General features: G+C 38.3%; 1 pseudogene; it reads left to right on the forward strand.

Annotated features, from left to right (window-relative positions):
- Positions 1-452: 452 nt before the first annotated feature.
- On the forward strand, positions 453-578 carry LOC115942019 (U4 spliceosomal RNA; annotated as a pseudogene).
- The last annotated feature ends 17588 nt before the right edge of the window (positions 579-18166 follow it).

The following is an 18166-nucleotide window of genomic DNA, read 5'->3' on the forward strand; positions in this document are numbered from 1 at the left end:
TACGATGAGGACACCGCGTAAGAGTAATGTTGGCGACTGACATTTAATCACAGAACATACACCATTGCAACGAACAGGTGGAGGGGCCTGTAATGGAGGTGTAAGAATATAAGAAGTGACAGTGTATTAATTTATGTTAGAATCTCAGCCAGTGCTTCCCACCCTCAGAACTTCTTGACACATGATATTTAACCTGCAACTCAAGAAGGAGAGGATAGTGAGTGGACGATGTGCTTGAGGAATATGAGAATAAATAAAACGATGTGTTTGAGGAACATGAGAATAAATCAAACGAAAGTGGTGCTTCACTGTCTCCTGAGTGCACCCCTTTTTCTATCTGTCCTGCTACTGGCTTGGCTAGGCTCTTGTCAACTTTCCCTGCCCTCATAGAATGGCCTCCTAACTAGAATTCCCACTGCCAGTTTTGCCCTCTTTAAGACGCTCCCTGCTTCAGCTTTGCGCAGTGGTAGTATCGTAGCCAATGAGGTTTATCCGAGGCGCGATTATTGCTAATCGAAGACGCTCCCTGCTTCAGTGTTGTCTATGCTATTTTACCATTTCTAAAACATGGACAAATGCACTGTGGCCCAGAGAATGGCAGTCTAATGCTCTCTTTGCCTAAGCATACTTATCCCAAAGGAGTTGGCTCCTCAAGGTGAGTAACCCATGCGGTAATGAGAACCTCTGTTGTAAAGGAACACACTTGACCCATGCAAAAACTACTGTGAAGGCCAGACACATAGTGATGATCTCTTCATGTGCTTAGAACAACTGGAAGCAATGTCCTGTTTGTTGGAGGGAGACAGACAGCAATCTTTCTCCTTTCTCAGTAAAAACCTGAAGGTCACGAACACTTTTGCAGTCATTAGTAATAAAGCCAGCTATCATTTACTGATCATTACCAACTGCCAAACACTTTCCATGTGCCATTTCAATTAATGTTGACAACAATCTTAGGAGGTAAGTGCCACTATTTACCACAGTTAACAAACAAGGAAACTCAGACACAGAGGCCCAAGAGTCTTTCTTCTTAAACAATCAAGTGAATGTTGCAGCCTGGATATGACATGAAAAAGTCTGACTCTAGAATCTGAAGCCTCATCTCCAAATCTATCTACCAGATTCAACCTAGTTTGTTGCTCTTCGTCCTTCTTTCTTTTCCCCCCACCCTTCCTTCTTTCCTTTCTTCCTTAATTTTCTCCTTCTCTTCCTTCCTTAGCTCCTTCCCTTCTTTCCTTCCTTCCTCCCTATCTTCCTTCCTCTCTCCCTACCTCCCTCTTTACCTTCCTTCCTTCCTCCCTCCCTATCTTCCTTCCTCCCTCCCTACCTCCCTCTTTACCTTCCTTCCTTCCTTCCTTCCTTCCACCCTTCCTTCATTTCTTCACATAACCCATAGCTAACCCTGACAACTCCAAATGTGGGGCCAAGTGCATGACAAAGAAAGTACTTGCTTCATGCACTAACACAGACTCCAATATACATGCACTGGGCTCTGGATTAAAGCAGAATCAACACTTCAGCATGTTCTAGCTATAAAAACGGGATTTTCAGCCTAGGGGATTACAGAAAAGAATTCTGGGAAAGAAGAAAGCCCACCCTTGGGGTTTTGAAGCCATCAACCGAGCCATAAGTCTTATACCTGCTAACCTATTAAACTTATTAGCAAATACTTAAACTAATGCTTTGGGTTCAGTCACTTATAGACAAACTATGCTTATTTATACTAGGGTAATTTGGCAAACATTTTCTGGGAAATGAGAAAAAACAAGGCTGCTACTTCAATAAAAATAACTTGTGGTATGGTTGATGAATGATAAAATTTGAACTTAAGAGGCAAAAATTAAAATTTGGAAAATTTGTCTTTGCCATCATAAGTTTGACAAGTTCCCTACACTTAGACTCTTCTACTCAGTGGTGATAGTAACAAATGTGATTTTTAAAACTTGTATAATGAAATGTGTCAACATTTGGAAGATGTGAATAATTGAGTGAACTAATACTTTCCAAATGACCAATGCGTAATTCATAAAACATGCATGGATAAAAGATTCATTCAAAGTGCCAGACAGATCAATGGATTTTAATCATTTTATCATCATATGAAGCGTTTATTATGGTTTTAGTTGCAACTAACCTTTTAAAAAAAAACACCATTTTGTAGCATCAAAAAAAAATATCCCCAATGATTTAAAATAGCCACTAAAATACTATATATCTGTTTGAAGCTGAATTTTAATCATATAATTCAATCAAAACACATACAGCTGCGGATTGAATGCAAAACAAATGTGAGCATCCAGCTAGCTTCAATTAAGCTGAACATTAAAGAGATTTGCAAATATGGAATGCAATTCCATCCTCCTCACTGTTTTCATAGTTATTTTTCATGAAAATATTATATTTATTATAACACTTTATGGCTTTATCATTATTTTCTGTTAATTTGTAAACAAACATTTATAGTTTTGTCAGTTGTAATTTCTAATAAGGTAAGTATCCGTGGGGATGGTTCTCACTGAATTTTGATGGTATAAAGAGTTGCAATCTCCAAAAGTGAGAAGACAACTTTCTGAAGTTCACAAGAGAGGAACTCATTCGTCCCTGTGGTCACCAGGTGACTCTGTGACAGTGCAGACAGCCTCGGGGTGGATGGCAGGTTTTCTGAGAGAGACAAAGGAGAGAGTCTCTTAGCCTCCCATATTGATCAACTTCATCCTGCAGACAAATGCCTTACCATGTGATAACTCCCACATTCAAAATCCAATCTATTTGGTAATTAAATCTATAGTTTTTCATTTTATAATTTATGAAACCTCTTTCTCCTTTTCAGCTGTGTTTTTCCTCTGAATGAAATGCAGCCCAACCCCTTCTCACGTGGTCAGCACTCGCTCCTGCTGCTTGCTCTCCTCCTCAGTCCTGACCGTGGGGTGCAGATGCCCTGTGCATCTTTTCCTGACATGCCTTCTGTGTAACTTCTGACATACTTTCTCGAAGTGGGAGTATGTAATAGTTTTAAGTGATTCAGTATTATCTCTCATCTTTGGGGGTCTTTATTATTCTCTCTTTTCTTCTTTATCATATTTATCTTATTATTTCTTGGTGGATTTTTAAAAACCATGTAAAAAACAGGTTTGGACAATTTATAATGGATTTTCTTTAGACATGCCGAGAGACTTTACAAACTGTGTAATCCAAGGTCTTTTATTTTTCAGATGCAAACACCAGAGCAATGTGATTGGGATCATGTGACATATCCATGACAAGGCAGTGTCACCATTGTGGTAGGGGGGAGGGTGGAAGGACTCCACCTCCTCATGCAGGATGTTTTCCCCCTGCCCCTTTGGCAGGGCGGGGGTGGGGGTGGGGACTCCATGTCATTTACACTCTGACTTCATCATAGTTCAAGGCTGTGTCCTTTCTCGAACCCTGGAATGGTTATTAGTGCAGTAACTGAATTGTCATGCAGGCACAGCAACCTTGCTAGGAGCTACAGCTTCTACAGCTTATGCTTTTGCAGTTTGCCCCATAACTTCTTCAAATCCCAGGTGGATGAAGCCACTGAATCAAACGTCTAAGGGCAACAATAGTTTTTCTCCAAAGATCCGTTGGCCACTGAAGACAGATTCGAAATGTCAGTATCTTTATTCTTTTTATTTTTTTTAAAGATCTATTTATTTATTTGTCAGAGAGAGAGAGCACAAGCAGGGGGAACAGCAAGCAGAGGGAGAAGCAGGCTCCCTGCTGAGCAAGGAGCCCGATATGGGACTCGATCCCAGGACCCTGGGATCATGACCTGAGCAGAAGGCAGACGTTTAACCAACTGAGCCACCCGGGCATCCCAGTATTTTTATTTTTAAGATAATATAAATTTTTAAAATTTTTTTTTAAGATTTTATTTATTTATTCATGAGAGAGAGAGAGGCAGAGGGAGAAGCAGGCTCCCAAGGAGCAGGGAGCCCAATGTGGGACTTGATCCCAGGACCCTGGGATCATGACCTGAGCCGAAGGCAGACGCTTAACCATCTGAGCCACCCAGGCGCCCCTAAGATAATATAAATTAAAAAAAATTTTAAAAAATAATATAAATTAGTCTTGGCAGTAAGTAAAAGAGAAAGGGTGTGTCAGAGATGCAGTTATCAGAATGGCAGAGGATTCAAGAATAGCACCCCTCTACACAAAAAAAAAAAAAAAAAGATTGGGAGCAGATGGTTAACCAGGTCTGTGATAAGAAGGGGAAAAAAAAAAAAAAAGCCCAGCGACAAAACAAGTGTCGCTGGTGTGGAGAAAGCACTGAACAACACCTCATCCAGCGGGAATGCCAGGAAGAGAAGGGAAAGATGCTGTAGACAGATAATAGGAGTGGAGAGTGTGGGGAGAAGGAAGGAAAGGAAAGCAGAGTAAGTGCTGAGAGTAGAATCGACTCCTGGGATGGCAGAAGGTCTCTGGGAATGGCTGGATGTTAAGAAGCCACCTAAGTTTGCCAGGCAGAATTAGCAAAAGCACGTGATCCTCAAGGCCCATCACCCATGGGGGGGATACTCACTGCTGCTCCCCTGCTCTTTGAGACTGATATATGAATAAGGGACTATCAAAGAGACTTGGGATAACCCTCTTCATGACCCATGCTTAAACAGAAGGTAAAGTATAACGTTGCTCACTATCTGTCCACCGCCCCTTCCACAAGACCGTTGTGAAGCGCTGAGTAAGTGTTAAACCTTCCCAGGCCATTCAGAGCAGGCACGAGAGCCTGGCTTAGTGAAAGATGGGTCTATACTACCCAGAGAGGGTGTTTGCGGTGGGGACAGGCACAGGCGGTGGGAGGGGAAGAAGCCAAGCTCTTGGTTTCTGTGGGGTAAGAGCTGTGTTGCTAAGAACTAGTTTTTATATCACCTTTAATAGATTTCCTTGAGAAAAACACTACTGACTCAAATGTCTTGTCTTCAGCTTCTGCCAACAAATCAATTGTCCAAGTTCTAGGCCTGGGAAGAGTGATTGACAATTCCCAGGATACTATGCTGGGCAGAGTCAGGTAGAAAGAAACCTACAGGGGCACCTGTGTGGCTCAGTCTGTTAAGTGTCTGCCTTCAGATCAGGTCATGATCCCAGGGTCCTGGGATTGAGCCCCATGTCCTGATCCTTGCTCAGCAGGGAGTCTGCATCTCCCTCTGCCCCTCCCCTTGCTTGTGTGCTCTCTCACTCTCTCTCTCAAATAAATACTTTTTTTTTTTTTTTTTAAGAAAGCTACAGAGAAGGAAAGTGAAGGAGGAAGACTGTGTGTTCTGAAGCTGCTGGACTTAGCCTGGACAGTCTGACTTTTATGCCTAGGTTGGCATTGTGACCTTCAAGGGCCTCCATCTTTTCAATTATAAAATGGTATCAGTTGTATTACTTTTGTATAGTTGTACTAGTTTTCCTGTGGCTCCCATAACAAAGTACATAAAAAGGATGATTTAGAATAACCAAATTTTGTTGGCTCACAGTTCTGGAGGCTAGACATCCAAGATTAAGATGTCAGTTCCTCCTGAGAGCAAAGCAGGTCCATGCCTCTCCCATGTGGTTCCATGTTTCCCATGATTTTTTGACAATGCTGGGTGTCCCTTGGCTTGTAAATGCATCATCCTGATCTCTGCCTTCATCTTTACATAGTGTTCTCCCTGTGTGTTTCCCCTTTTTTGGAAAAACAGCAATCCTATTGGATAAGGGGCCACCCTCCTCAGGTTTGCCTTATCTTAAGTAGTTACATCTGCAAGGACCCTATTTCCAAATAAAGTCACATTCTGAAATACTGTGGTTAGAACTTCAACACATGAATGAGAGGACACAATTCAACCCAGAACAGTAACATGAACCATCATCTCTCCGAATTTTGTAAGGATGAAAGTACTTGGCATAGCCTCTGCAACATAAATGGTCATATAAGCAGAGAGATCAAAAAACAAGGGCCACTGTGTGAACAGTTATCTGTAAAATGAATACAAAAAAAACTGACTTCTTTGTGTTTTCATTAAGATTTAATATATCAGTGTGTTATAAAACACTTCATAGTGTCTAGTATAGTTTTGCCTCCCAGAAAATGAGAAGCAATAAGAAAACATTCCTTTTTACAGTATCTGTGCATCGGCCAGTGACAAGTGGGAAGAGAAGGAAGAGGTTTCAGGAGGCAAGAAAGAGTCAATGAAGATCCCTGCCTGCAGCAGCCCCATGGGATGAGCTTGGAGACCACCGTTCAGGCAGTACAGGAGAATCCTTGTGTCCAGGCCCAAGCCAGCATCCAATCTGAAAGTATGAAATGAGGTTGTTAAAATACTTAATGCATGCTCTCCCAGTAGATGTGTGCATATTTTGACTCTGATCTACTGAACTACAGACTTCATTTTGCTAACAGGACACTAAGTTTCCCAGTAAAATTAATGCTAGGCTTAACTGGCATGATAGAAATTGCTCCCAATTTTCCTTCTAGTATCGCATGTTTTTCATTAGTGAGCCAAGGACTCGAACCACCTATATAAATTATGCCCTAGGCCAAGCCCAGCATAATTCTAAGCATGCTAAGCCATGTGCACTGGCTTTGGGAGGCATATTTTAATTAAAAGTATAGATTTATATTTTAGATGGATGAACTGAAAATGCCATGTGTCTCAAAGAGTCTGTCCACTTTTGTTATAATTCTGTTTGCTGACTTGCCGTTGTATGCCGTAATCCTCTTCCTGATGTAAAAATGTCTGATTTGTAAGCTCATTTAGGTTTGCTTTGATGGCGATTTTGGTCAATGCATTCCATATGCTTATGACACAATGTTTGGAAACGTTATGTCTAAATTCTTTACATATTTGGAATCATCATTGTTTTTATACCATGGATTGTCAGTTTCATACACACTGAAAAAGAGCTCACATTTTCTTTTCCTTGAAAGAAATTCCTTTTCCTTAATAAAATCTGGTATCCCCCCCCCGCAAAATGCAACAAAGGGCAAGTTTTTTTTTCCCTTCTTTAAGGCTTATAAGAATCTTCTGTTATTAATATTCTTAACAGCATACTTGGGACTATCTGGTTGAAATTGTAGTGAGGAGGTCCATGGTCAATGTTCAAAGTGGATTAAGACCAGTATAGAAGGATACAGGAAAGTGAGCCTAAATCTACACACAGGGATGGGGTAGCAGGGGGCCAGGGACTGATTCTAACAACACACAGGAACAAGTCTCAATCCCACACTTAATTCCACCCTCTGCCACATAAATATAATATCAAAATGAGTTGGTATTGGCCACTGCAAACTCCAAAATAATTTGGATTTTCAGTATTTGTTTTAACATCTTTATGTTAACAATACTGATGTGTCTGTCATTTTAATTTATTTCTTAAAACTAAAGAATTGGTAGGAACTTCACACTGCCCTCTCTGCCCACCTTAAAAATACTTTAAGTGAAAGTTACAATTAACATAAATAAGTCCTAACCAGTCGGGAAATTTCTGTACTTGAAATGAGTGGAAATTACTGATAAAATGCCTGGAAAATTGCTTAAATCTCTTAAAGACACCAGGTGTTTCATTAAGTTTAGTTTGTTAGAGATAAACGCTATTCAGATAATTGAGAAAGGGGACACTAACCTGTTTTGCATACATATGTTTGATCTTTTAACAGAAAGTAAAAATATGATTGCATAGACAAAATTTATATCTGATAACTTTGCTTTATATTTGTAATCCAAGAAGTACAACATTTAGACATGTGCGGAAAGAAACAAAATTCATAATTAAGACTCTTTATTATCACTAAATTATAGGATTGCTCACTTTTTAAAAATATTCACCATTTTACATTTTCTGGAGATTTTTCTGACTGCTTTCATTTGTTCCAGCCTGTGCATATATTTCAGGTTATATTCAAATGGTTTCAGAACACCAAATCTAAATAATTAACATTTTGATTTTTTTCCCTAGTCATGCTCAGCCATAGTTTCTATCAGGTCAGGCAGAGATTCTTATGCATGAACCATTTCTCGAAGACTTCTGGTTTTCTAAGTTACAGAGGCCTATACGCCTATTCTTCTTGATCATTGCTTCATAGTCAGTGGTTCTCAATAGGTGGCAATATTGCTCCTCTGGGACATTTTTGGTTGTCACAACTGCAGGGGGGATGCTAGTGGCTCCTAATGGGTACAGGTCAGGGATGCTGCTAAATATGTACGATGCACAAAACAGAACTCCCCAAATAGTCACCTGACCCCAAAGGCCAACAGCGTCAAGATTAAGAAAATCTATCATAAGTCATTCTAAAATTACATTTTAAATTATTATAATAACATTGCATTGATTTAGTGGTCCCTCATTCCTACCTTTATACCAATTATCTTTCTAAGTGATTGATTCAAATTGGCATTTGATAGGGAGTGGGTCTCTCAATAATTCCAAAAAAAAAATGCTCTAAACAAGTGTCTACACACATTTGTCTGCACATCAATATTCTAAATATAACATTAAAATGTATCTTAACTAATAAGTTTCATTCCCATTTTGCACTTTTGATGCCATATGCTTTTCTGATCATTATTTTTGACTCTTTATTTCCACTTGATTATTAATGACGTTATCTCAGAATATATCACAAGAAATGATAATAGAAATTTTGTTCGTTTTATGGTTGTTTCAACCATTTGGTTTTTTCCCTAAAGGCAGAATGGTGGCGGTACAAATGTAAACTAGGAAAAAAGCTTAATAGGTACTGTGGGTTCAACAATTACGATGATGACGATGAGGATGATGACAATGATGATGAGGAGGAGGATGATGAGGATGAAGATGAGGATGAGGATGAGGAGGAGGATGATGACAATGATGATGATGAGGAGGAGGAGGATGACAATGATGATGAGGAGGAGGATGATAAGGATGAAGAAGATGATGATGAGGATGATGATGACAACTTACACTTCTACTATTGTAACTAACATTAATTTTACGCCTAATAAGTGACAATCATAGTGGTGAGAACTTTACTTATATTAACACATTTAAATTTGGGGAGGTTGAAAATGTTGATTCTAGTCTCCCTGGATTGAATCTCCTCATAGCTGTTTTCCTTTCAGTCCCACTCTCCCACCTCGGGCTGGCAGATAGTAAGTCTTCAGTAAATACTGACTGAGTGAATACATGTTTGATGAATTTAATCTCGTCTCAGAGACTTATATCCATCTGTTCATTTTCTGTGCTACTCATCAGGTTCCATGTGTAGAACCCCAGTTGGTCTTATTCACAACTCACACAGTGCCTGGAACATGTCAGTCTCTTTAAAAGTACTTCTAAATGAAGAAATGAATGAATATTCGGACTAATGATTTTTCACGTCTACCATTTTAACAGTAACACTATAAATGAGACAAAAAATTAAGTCAGTGGCCAATGCCACAATCTGCACCCATGAAGTGAACTTTAAAAAATTGTTTAAGAAGGGTAAATGTCATTCATAGAAGACTATTCATGAGTGTGTGGCAGCATTCTGTTTGACGATTTTAATTATCTATGTATCTATCTATGTATGTATGTATGCATGCATATATGTACTTACATATCTATCATATATCTATCTATCTATCTCTCTATCTATCATCTATCATCTATGCATTCTCTATCAATCACTCCCGGCTATGCTGATAGAATAAAGGAAGGGCTGTGCGTTATTTCACCCCTTCAAATTACTATCAATGCCAGATCTCTTTTTTCTGGTTAAGTGGAAGTACAACCAAGCACTAGGTATTAACATTTATAAGAAGGAGAGTCAAATGCCATTTCTCTTTGCTTGTTAAAGGGACAGATTTTCATCAACAATTTCTTATTATTATCCACCATCTGTGTGATGGCTTTACATAATTACCTGCATACCGTGTCTTTGATAGGCCTTATTTCTGATAAACAGAAAATAAAATTAAGCTCTCATATGAGATCCATTACAGAGGAAGCTTGGAATAAATATAGTAGATTTAATTTTTCCCTTTCACAAACCTGACAAGGCAGCTGCTAGAAGGCTCACTTATGAATCTTTGTTTAGAATGAAATTCCAAATGATGAAGCATCAGCTTTTAATGACAAAATGTGCTATATGGTCAATTGGAAAGGAAGTGTTTTCCAGGCTTCGGTCTTAGAGGCATCAAGGATTAAAAGAATATGAGATAATTTAGAATGATAGATAATCGTTTTGTGCCACTGAATTTTAAATCAACACCTGGGTTAGGCACGGCGAGTAGAATGTGAAGCCAAGTACATACAAGGAAGCAGAAGCATTTGTTTTTAATATTCATAAAGTTTTTACATTGAAGCGGTACAATATGTTCGATCGCAGGTGGCACTTTAGGAAATTATGTCATATGATGGCAAATCAGCAGGTGCATGATTATTAGTGTGCCAAATGAGACTGGGCACAGGTATGATACTCCTCTCTGAAAGAAAAACAGCAAAATATATATTCAAACTGGATATATATAATCCTGTTACAGAAGGGGTAATAGCTAAGACATTATTGTCCAGATCAACTTAATGTCATAAAATCAGTTGTGTTAGAAATATGTGAAAAAAAATCACACTGATTAACAAAGGAAAAATATCATCATCAGTGTAAAATATGTACAAATCATAAGTGTTCAGCCCTATGAATTTTGGAAATTCTTTATATTCAAGCAACTAACACTCTATCGAGCATTTCATCACCTCAGATCATTCTTTCCTCCCCTTTTAATGCACCCCCCCAAAAAAAACCCCTTTTTTTTTAAATTTTTTTTTTTAAAGATTTTATTTATTTATTTGTGTGAGAGAGAATGAGAGACAGAGAGCACGAGAGGGAGGAGGGTCAGAGGGAGAAGCAGACTCCCCGCTGAGCAGGGAGCCGGATGTGGGACTCGATCCAGGGACTCCAGGATCATGACCTGAGCCGAAGGCAGTCGCTTAACCGACTGAGCCACCCAGGCGCCCAAAAAACCCCTCTTTTTGATATGACAGTATATTGTGGAAGTTCATGGACATTATATAATGAATTAATCACTATATTCCTTTGTGTGCCCAACTGATCTCTCTTACAATGCCCTTGTTGAGATTCATCCACACTGTTGTGTGGATCTGTAGTGTGTTCATTTTTCTTGCTGACCAGTAATTTATTGTATGAGTCTATGACAGGGGATTGTTGTTGCTGTTGTTGTTTTAATCTATTTTTCTAGTGATGGACAGTTGCATTCTCTCTGGTTTGGGGCTCTTATGAATTAAGCTGCTATGAATTTTTCTGAACAAGTCATTTCTATGGACATATGTGTTCATCTATGTTGGGTACATGATTAGAGTGGAACCAATGGGTCATACACTGGCTGTATGCTTACCTTTATAAGAAAGTGGCTTCTTCAAAGTGGCTGAACTATTTGACATTCCCATCAGCAAAATATGAGAAGTGTCAGTTCCTCCACATTTCCCTAATATTTAATGTTTTTCGGTCATACTTCGTTTTTCTTTCAGACATTTCAGTGGGTGTAAAATGGTATCTCACTGAAGCTTTAATTTATATTTCCTTGATAACTAATAATGGTGATGCTCTTTTCACATGTGTGTTGCCTATCATATCATATATCTTTTTTTTTTTTTGGTGAAGTGTATTAGTTTTTTTTTTTTTTAAGTGTATTAGTCTTTTGACCATACATTTTAAAAATAATTTTTGAGGTGAAATTGATATAACATAAAATTAACCATTTAAAAGTGAATAATTCAGTGATATCTAGTCCATTCACAATATTCTACAACCAGTACATCTCCGTAATTCCAGAGCACTTTTGTCAATCCAAATCAAACCCCATACCCATTAAGCAATTTTCCCATTCTCCACCCATCCTGACCCCTTGCCAACACTGATCTGTGTCTTGTCTCTATAGATTGATCTGTTACAGATATTTCATATAAATTGAATCATATAATATGTGACCTTTCATGTCTGACTCTTTTCACTTAAAATTACCCTTGGAAGGGTTTAAGAATATAAGTAACAGTATTTTGGAGGTTCTCCCATGGAGTAGCATGTGACACTACTTCATTTCTTTTTATGGCAAAATGATAGTCCATTGTAAGTATAAAACAATTTGTTTTTCCAGTCATCTGTTTCTGGACATTTAGGTTATTTCTACCTTTTGGCCATTGTGAATAGTGCTGTTATAAAGGTGTATGGACATGTACTTGTTTTCTATCCTTTTGGGTAGATATGTAGGAGTGGGATTGCTGATTTATGAGGTAATTCTATGTTTAAGGTTTGTTTTTTTTTAATGTGTTGTTTTCCTTTTAATTGTGGGCTTTTGGAGTTCTTTATATATTTGGTTATAAGTCTTTGTCAAATAAGCTGTAGATATATTTTCTAGCCCATGGCTTAATTATATCTTTTGATAAATACAGACTTTGAGCTCTAAAAAAGTTCAATTTATCATTTTTTCTTCAACATGAGTAATGCTGTATGTGTGATAGGTGGCGTGAGGAAGAAAGCCTTTTACAAAATCCGTCATGCTGCAAGTGGTAATGGAATGAGTGTCAGGATGCTGGGTAAAGTAGTTTTAAGTTTCCTGATCCGGAAGTGTCTTAAGTGGAGAAGAAATGAAAATGGTTTTTACTTTTGTTACATGGCACAGTAGCATTTGTGGTGGTTTTCTTTTCAGGGCAATTTTTATTTTATTTATTTATTTATTTTGCAGTTTCATACCTTTATTTGACAATCAGTGCTTAGTTCTCATCCATAGTAACTGTCTGTAGATTTCTGAAAGCTGTGACAGGTACACAGGTAAGCAATGTAGAGGGCTTGTTTGGTGAATCATCATCCATGTTACATCTTCCAGACAACCGCACACAGATACGGTATGGAACATTCCTTATTCCTTTGGCCCAGAGAGCTTTGTTGAGCCCCGTTTCAATGTGCACATCTGGAATTCCCATCTCCTTCATGGCACATTTCCGAATTTCTCTGAATGCCGGATGGAAACACTTCTCGAAACCCACTCCATGGATGGGCTTGTAAATGTTGATGGTGGACTCCCTGCTCACTACCTTGTTGATAGTGGAATGGTCCTTCTTCTTGCCACCCTTGTTTGCGGGAGCTCTTCTGCCATTCCCTGGTTGGAAAGTTTTCAGGGCAATTGCTAAGCATGGTTTGGGGCACTATGCTGTCACGGTTGGTTTCAGGCTTCATTCTCTAATACCCCTCCCCAACCCTGTGAGTTATCTAACTTCTTTCTTATAAACTATCCTGGTGTAACCCAGATAAACCTTATATTTCTTACAACAAGTACTTTGACTAATACACCAAATCTGGACATCATATTTTTTTATTGCCAATTTGACAGGTCCATTATCTGCTATTGGATTACTTTTTATACTTCTGATTCTTGAGAGAGCCATCTTTTCATATTTTATTGGCCTATTTTATTTATTGTTTTGTGAATTTTGTATCCTTTGTCCAGTTTTATTTTATTTATTTTATTTTATTTTATTTTAAACTAAGCTCCACACCCAGCATGAAGCCCAACACAGGCCTGAACTCAAGACCCTGAGATCAAGACCTGAGTTGAAATCAAGAGCTGGGATGCTTAAATGACTGAGCTACCCAGGCACCCCTCCTTTGTCCATTTTTAAAAAGCATTTCTTCATAGTTTTCAAAAAAACGTTTGGAACTGTATTATGTACCTATCTGCCTCCTACCAGTTAACTTGTTCATTCTGTGACCGCCATCCCTTTAGCCAGAGCTGCAGGTGGATTAGGAACAGGGAAAGGGCTGGGTCTGGTTATTTTTAACCTACGCGTATGATGTAGGAGAAACCTGATTGGAATGACCTTCTCCGAGGTAGTGCTCCTTCATTATCATCTCTAATCTAGGTACCCCCTTGTTTTTCACTACTGTAGCATCTTCTCAAGACCAGCTTCATATTTGCAGGGCCCAGTGCAAAGTGAGAATATGGAGCCCCATTGGAAAATTATGTACAATTTCAGAAGATGCCAGCAGAGCACTAACCCAAGAGTTGGCCCTCCTAAGCAGGAGCCCCTGAATGACCATGCAGGCTGTGCCCTGACGAAGCTGGCCCTGTCTCCTCTTCACAGTATGTACAACCTGTCATTGTAATCATCATGATAATAATTACAGTAATTTTCCTATTAGATTTGTTTGATTTCTAGGAGATGGCAACATCCATGAAGGTGAGCACCATGTGTTTTATTTCCTGTTTCATGCCAGCATCCAGACATACAGTATTGAAATTGCAAATCAGTTGTAGTTGATTAAATGAATAACCAAAAGAATGAATAGACCAACTGATCTTCATGTTATAATTTCAACATTCCAGTTATAATTAAAAGTATAGAGAGAACACAAAACAGTTCTGTATAGCAATGAGGAAAACTTCGCCATGAGCAATACTCTTGCTTAATGGGAAGCTCCCTCACCCTTTATGGTAGTTCTATGGGTCTCATCCAGAATGAAGCCACAGGAGGCTCAAGTTCTGCACTTAATGTGTCTTTAGACCACATCTTCTACCCAGTCCAGGTTAGCAGTCCAGGAAAACAGGGAAGAGCAGCTGGTGAAGATCTCTTAACCAGATTTTGACTTGATTCATCTCAGTTTACTTCTTGATGACCTCCTAATGATTGACCAGGGCATATTGTATAAATAAATAACTTGTACTCAACGACTCCATTGGTCCTCAGTACATCAGCGGGCATAGAAGGTGGACAACATAGAATTGATGTGTATTACCTTTATGTGATTCTAATACAGGTATAGTTTGCTCATAATAGCTCATAATAAAAAAAATGTGTAATTATTCAAACTTAGACACTTGTGACAAAATAACATTGTTAACGTTCACATCAAATGGTTCTCATAATTTTCCTGGATATAATACAAAAGATCTTATCTGGAATAAAAAATTTCCAATTATAGTATCTCCTTGATTCAAAAAATTTTTATTAAGTTCAATTAGCAAACATATAGCACATCATTAATTTTTGATGTAGTGTTCAATGATTCATTAGTTCCATATAACACCCAGCAAAAAATTTTTAATCATTGACGATGCACTATGTTCACTATTTGTCTATCTGATGCAGTCTTCCTGAGTCCCTTATAAAATAAGTACTCAGCACTGCCCTCATTCTACTTAATACTGTTTTGTGAACATTTCTTTATAACGATTCTTCAAAAATTTCTCTAAAACCTCAATGCCCTTTTCCATCTGACCTTATCATTTTATCTTATCTGTAACTTGCAAAATCTATCCTCATATATTTCTTTCTTTTCCCCAACTTCTCTAATTCTGCCTTTCCCTGAATCACTCTGAACCAGAAAAAATGAAAGAAATACAAACTCTTATTCTTCATTGAAACAGATATGAAGACAGGAGTAGACAAAATTCAGATTGTATACATTACTCTTTTTTGCATCTCAAATATTTCATAATTTCTTTCTATTCTAGTGAATTTAGTATGACTCCAAAACTACTTAATTAGAGCACATGATATCTTTTATTTGGGTGCAAATAGAATTTTTTAAATTGCTTAAAATATAATACTTTATTTTTAATTAATCCTTTGCAACTAAACAAAATACAATATTTCCCCACATAAATATATATTGATGGCAAGGAAGAGAGTCCATAAAGGTAATATAATATCAGTACTAAAAAATCACATTCACATATTGGGGAAAAAAAGCAATTGACGTCATCTACAAATATTAGTATCTTCTTGGTCTCTGTCTGTCCTAAAAGGTAAAGAACAGCTAACAAGCAACATGGAGCTTTTTGTTTACACAAGACAATCATAGCTCATCCTCAGGCTCCTTCTATTCCACTCTTAACTTGCCTTCATGGAAAATCTTATTACTAAGGGAAGGATCATTGCACTGTTTCCCTCTGGGGAAAATGTTGGTAACTAACCCAAGACAATTTGAAAGCCAGGCTTCCATATTCACAAACTGCCTCTTGTCTGCTAGATACGGCTGATTTCGACCAGCCTAGGCAGGGGCTGGGGTCCAATTTCCGGTGTCATTCCTTTCCTAGGCAATGAGAAGTAAAGGTAAGACAGCAGCTCTCTCCCTTCTTCGCTAATTGGAATGAAAATGAGGGCTTCCTTTCGCCATTTCAAATGACACCATCTTCAGCCTGCTGAATAAGTCCTTTATTGTGGACACTCAGTGGAAGAGGAATTCAATTCCATACTATCAAGAGGGAGTCAAGGACATCGTAATTGATATTCAGAATAACAAGGTAACCTATTTTCACAAGAAAGGCCACCCGAAAGACAAACAAGGACTTGAAAAACAGTCTGAGATTCTGAAGACAGTGACCAGTGACCACACAAGGTGGATGGTAGTTGGGATCCTGGTGCTTTTTTTCCCTCCAGGAACAAGTAATATTTCTAAGAGGTTCAGCTATTTTACAATTCAAAGTCTAAGAAAACAAATAAATATTATATCTTAGTAAAGACTAAGAAATAGACAACCTTGTATTTTTTTCTGAAGGTGAAATAACTAGACCAATTTACATTAGTTCAGAAATAATTGAGTGTTATTTAAAATAAATGAATCTGTTATGTAAAACAAACAAAGAGATACATAAAACATGGAATTTGTGCAAGTATGGATGTTATTTAGATGCTTAAGTAATGATACTAAAATGTTAACATTTTCCAAGGCCTAAGTCTGAAACAAAGGAGTGTATAGCGGGAATGGAGGCTATTTGAGATGAAAAGAAAACTACCGTCAACAAAAATCCCTTTCCTAAATATATTTCTCTATTTGTGTGCATGTAGGTGCTGTGGCGAGAAAAAAATATGTTGAGAATATAATGATCCTTTCTCACATGAAGTCATTTTAGTTCATTATGTAAGTGTGAATTTCCTCTACTTAGACTAACCGAAGACTTAGAAGAGAGAAAAGATAAAAAGAAAAGAGAAGAAAGTGAGGGAGGTGGGTCCACAGCTTCAAGTTATTATCAGCTCTTCCTTCCTGCATTGAGGCATCAGTGACTTCAGGCCAAACACAAACTCTCTTTCTGCGTATTCCCAGGGTATTTTGTTTCTAGGTGACCTGCCGTGCTGAGTACACAGCACAAGAGCTCCTTCAATGCAGGTCGGATGTCAACTTTAATTACTGCTACTTAAGACCAACTGTTGAAAATGCATATTTAGGAAAGTGACTTGTGGACACGAAACTGGTAAACCCACACTACACACTAGATGTAAACATAGTTCAAGCCATCATTTTTTAGCTTAGGGGAAACCAAACGTATTTTCAAAATAGGAATGTCTGAGAATCAGTGAGTATTCCTTGTATACCAGGTAAAGATGAGGGCAAAACATAAATATTGGCTATTTCCAAATAAAACACGAGTGTGTTCCAAAAGAGACATTGTTTTATGCGCTGCAATCTGACCCTGTGCTGCCCTGTGTAAACTCCCTTTCTACCCTTGGCCCTCTTCTGTTTCCTTTGCTTGCTTCCTTTTGTGTCCCACTTCCCGACTCCCACTGTGGCTGTTCTGAGATCTACCCCTGACTCTCTGTCTCGTGGCAATCTTGTTAAATCAATCTCATGACTTCGGATTATAGTTCTCTTCAAATGATTTGCAAATGTTTATTCCACCCCTGATTGTTTCCTGAGATCCAGCCCCAGATTTCTGATTGCCTGCTGGGCATACACCATAGAAACTCATCAGCTCTTCGAGTTCAGTCTGCCTGTTCTTCCAAATTCTTTCTTCTAGTTCCTTTATTTCTGCATTAATTGCACCAGCCTCCACGTTAGCCATGTTTAAATACTCAGCGTTAGCTTTGACTCCACCCCCTTTTTCTCCCGTATCAATTTTTATCGAAGCATTATCCTTGCCTCTGTAGCATCTTTTTGCATCCATTTTTTTATAATTCCACTGACGATACCACATAGCCCCTGATAACTTCCCTCAAATCTTCTCCCTCCCACCCAATGGCATAACTTATAAGTAGGTCCCTACCTCTAGGTTTTCATGGGTTTTTTTTAATCCAAACACCTTTGTTCTAAACCCAGATTTTGTTGTTCTAGATCAGAGCTCTCCAATCCTATTGCTCACATACTCAGACTCATATTCAAATTCTCAGATATTGAACTGAAAACCTGGAGCCCTCGGAGGTCCATGAT

Source organism: Leptonychotes weddellii, chromosome 3, assembly GCF_054177405.1.
Source record: "Leptonychotes weddellii isolate Sample4059 chromosome 3, ASM5417740v2, whole genome shotgun sequence".
Taxonomy (NCBI): Eukaryota; Metazoa; Chordata; class Mammalia; order Carnivora; family Phocidae; genus Leptonychotes; species Leptonychotes weddellii.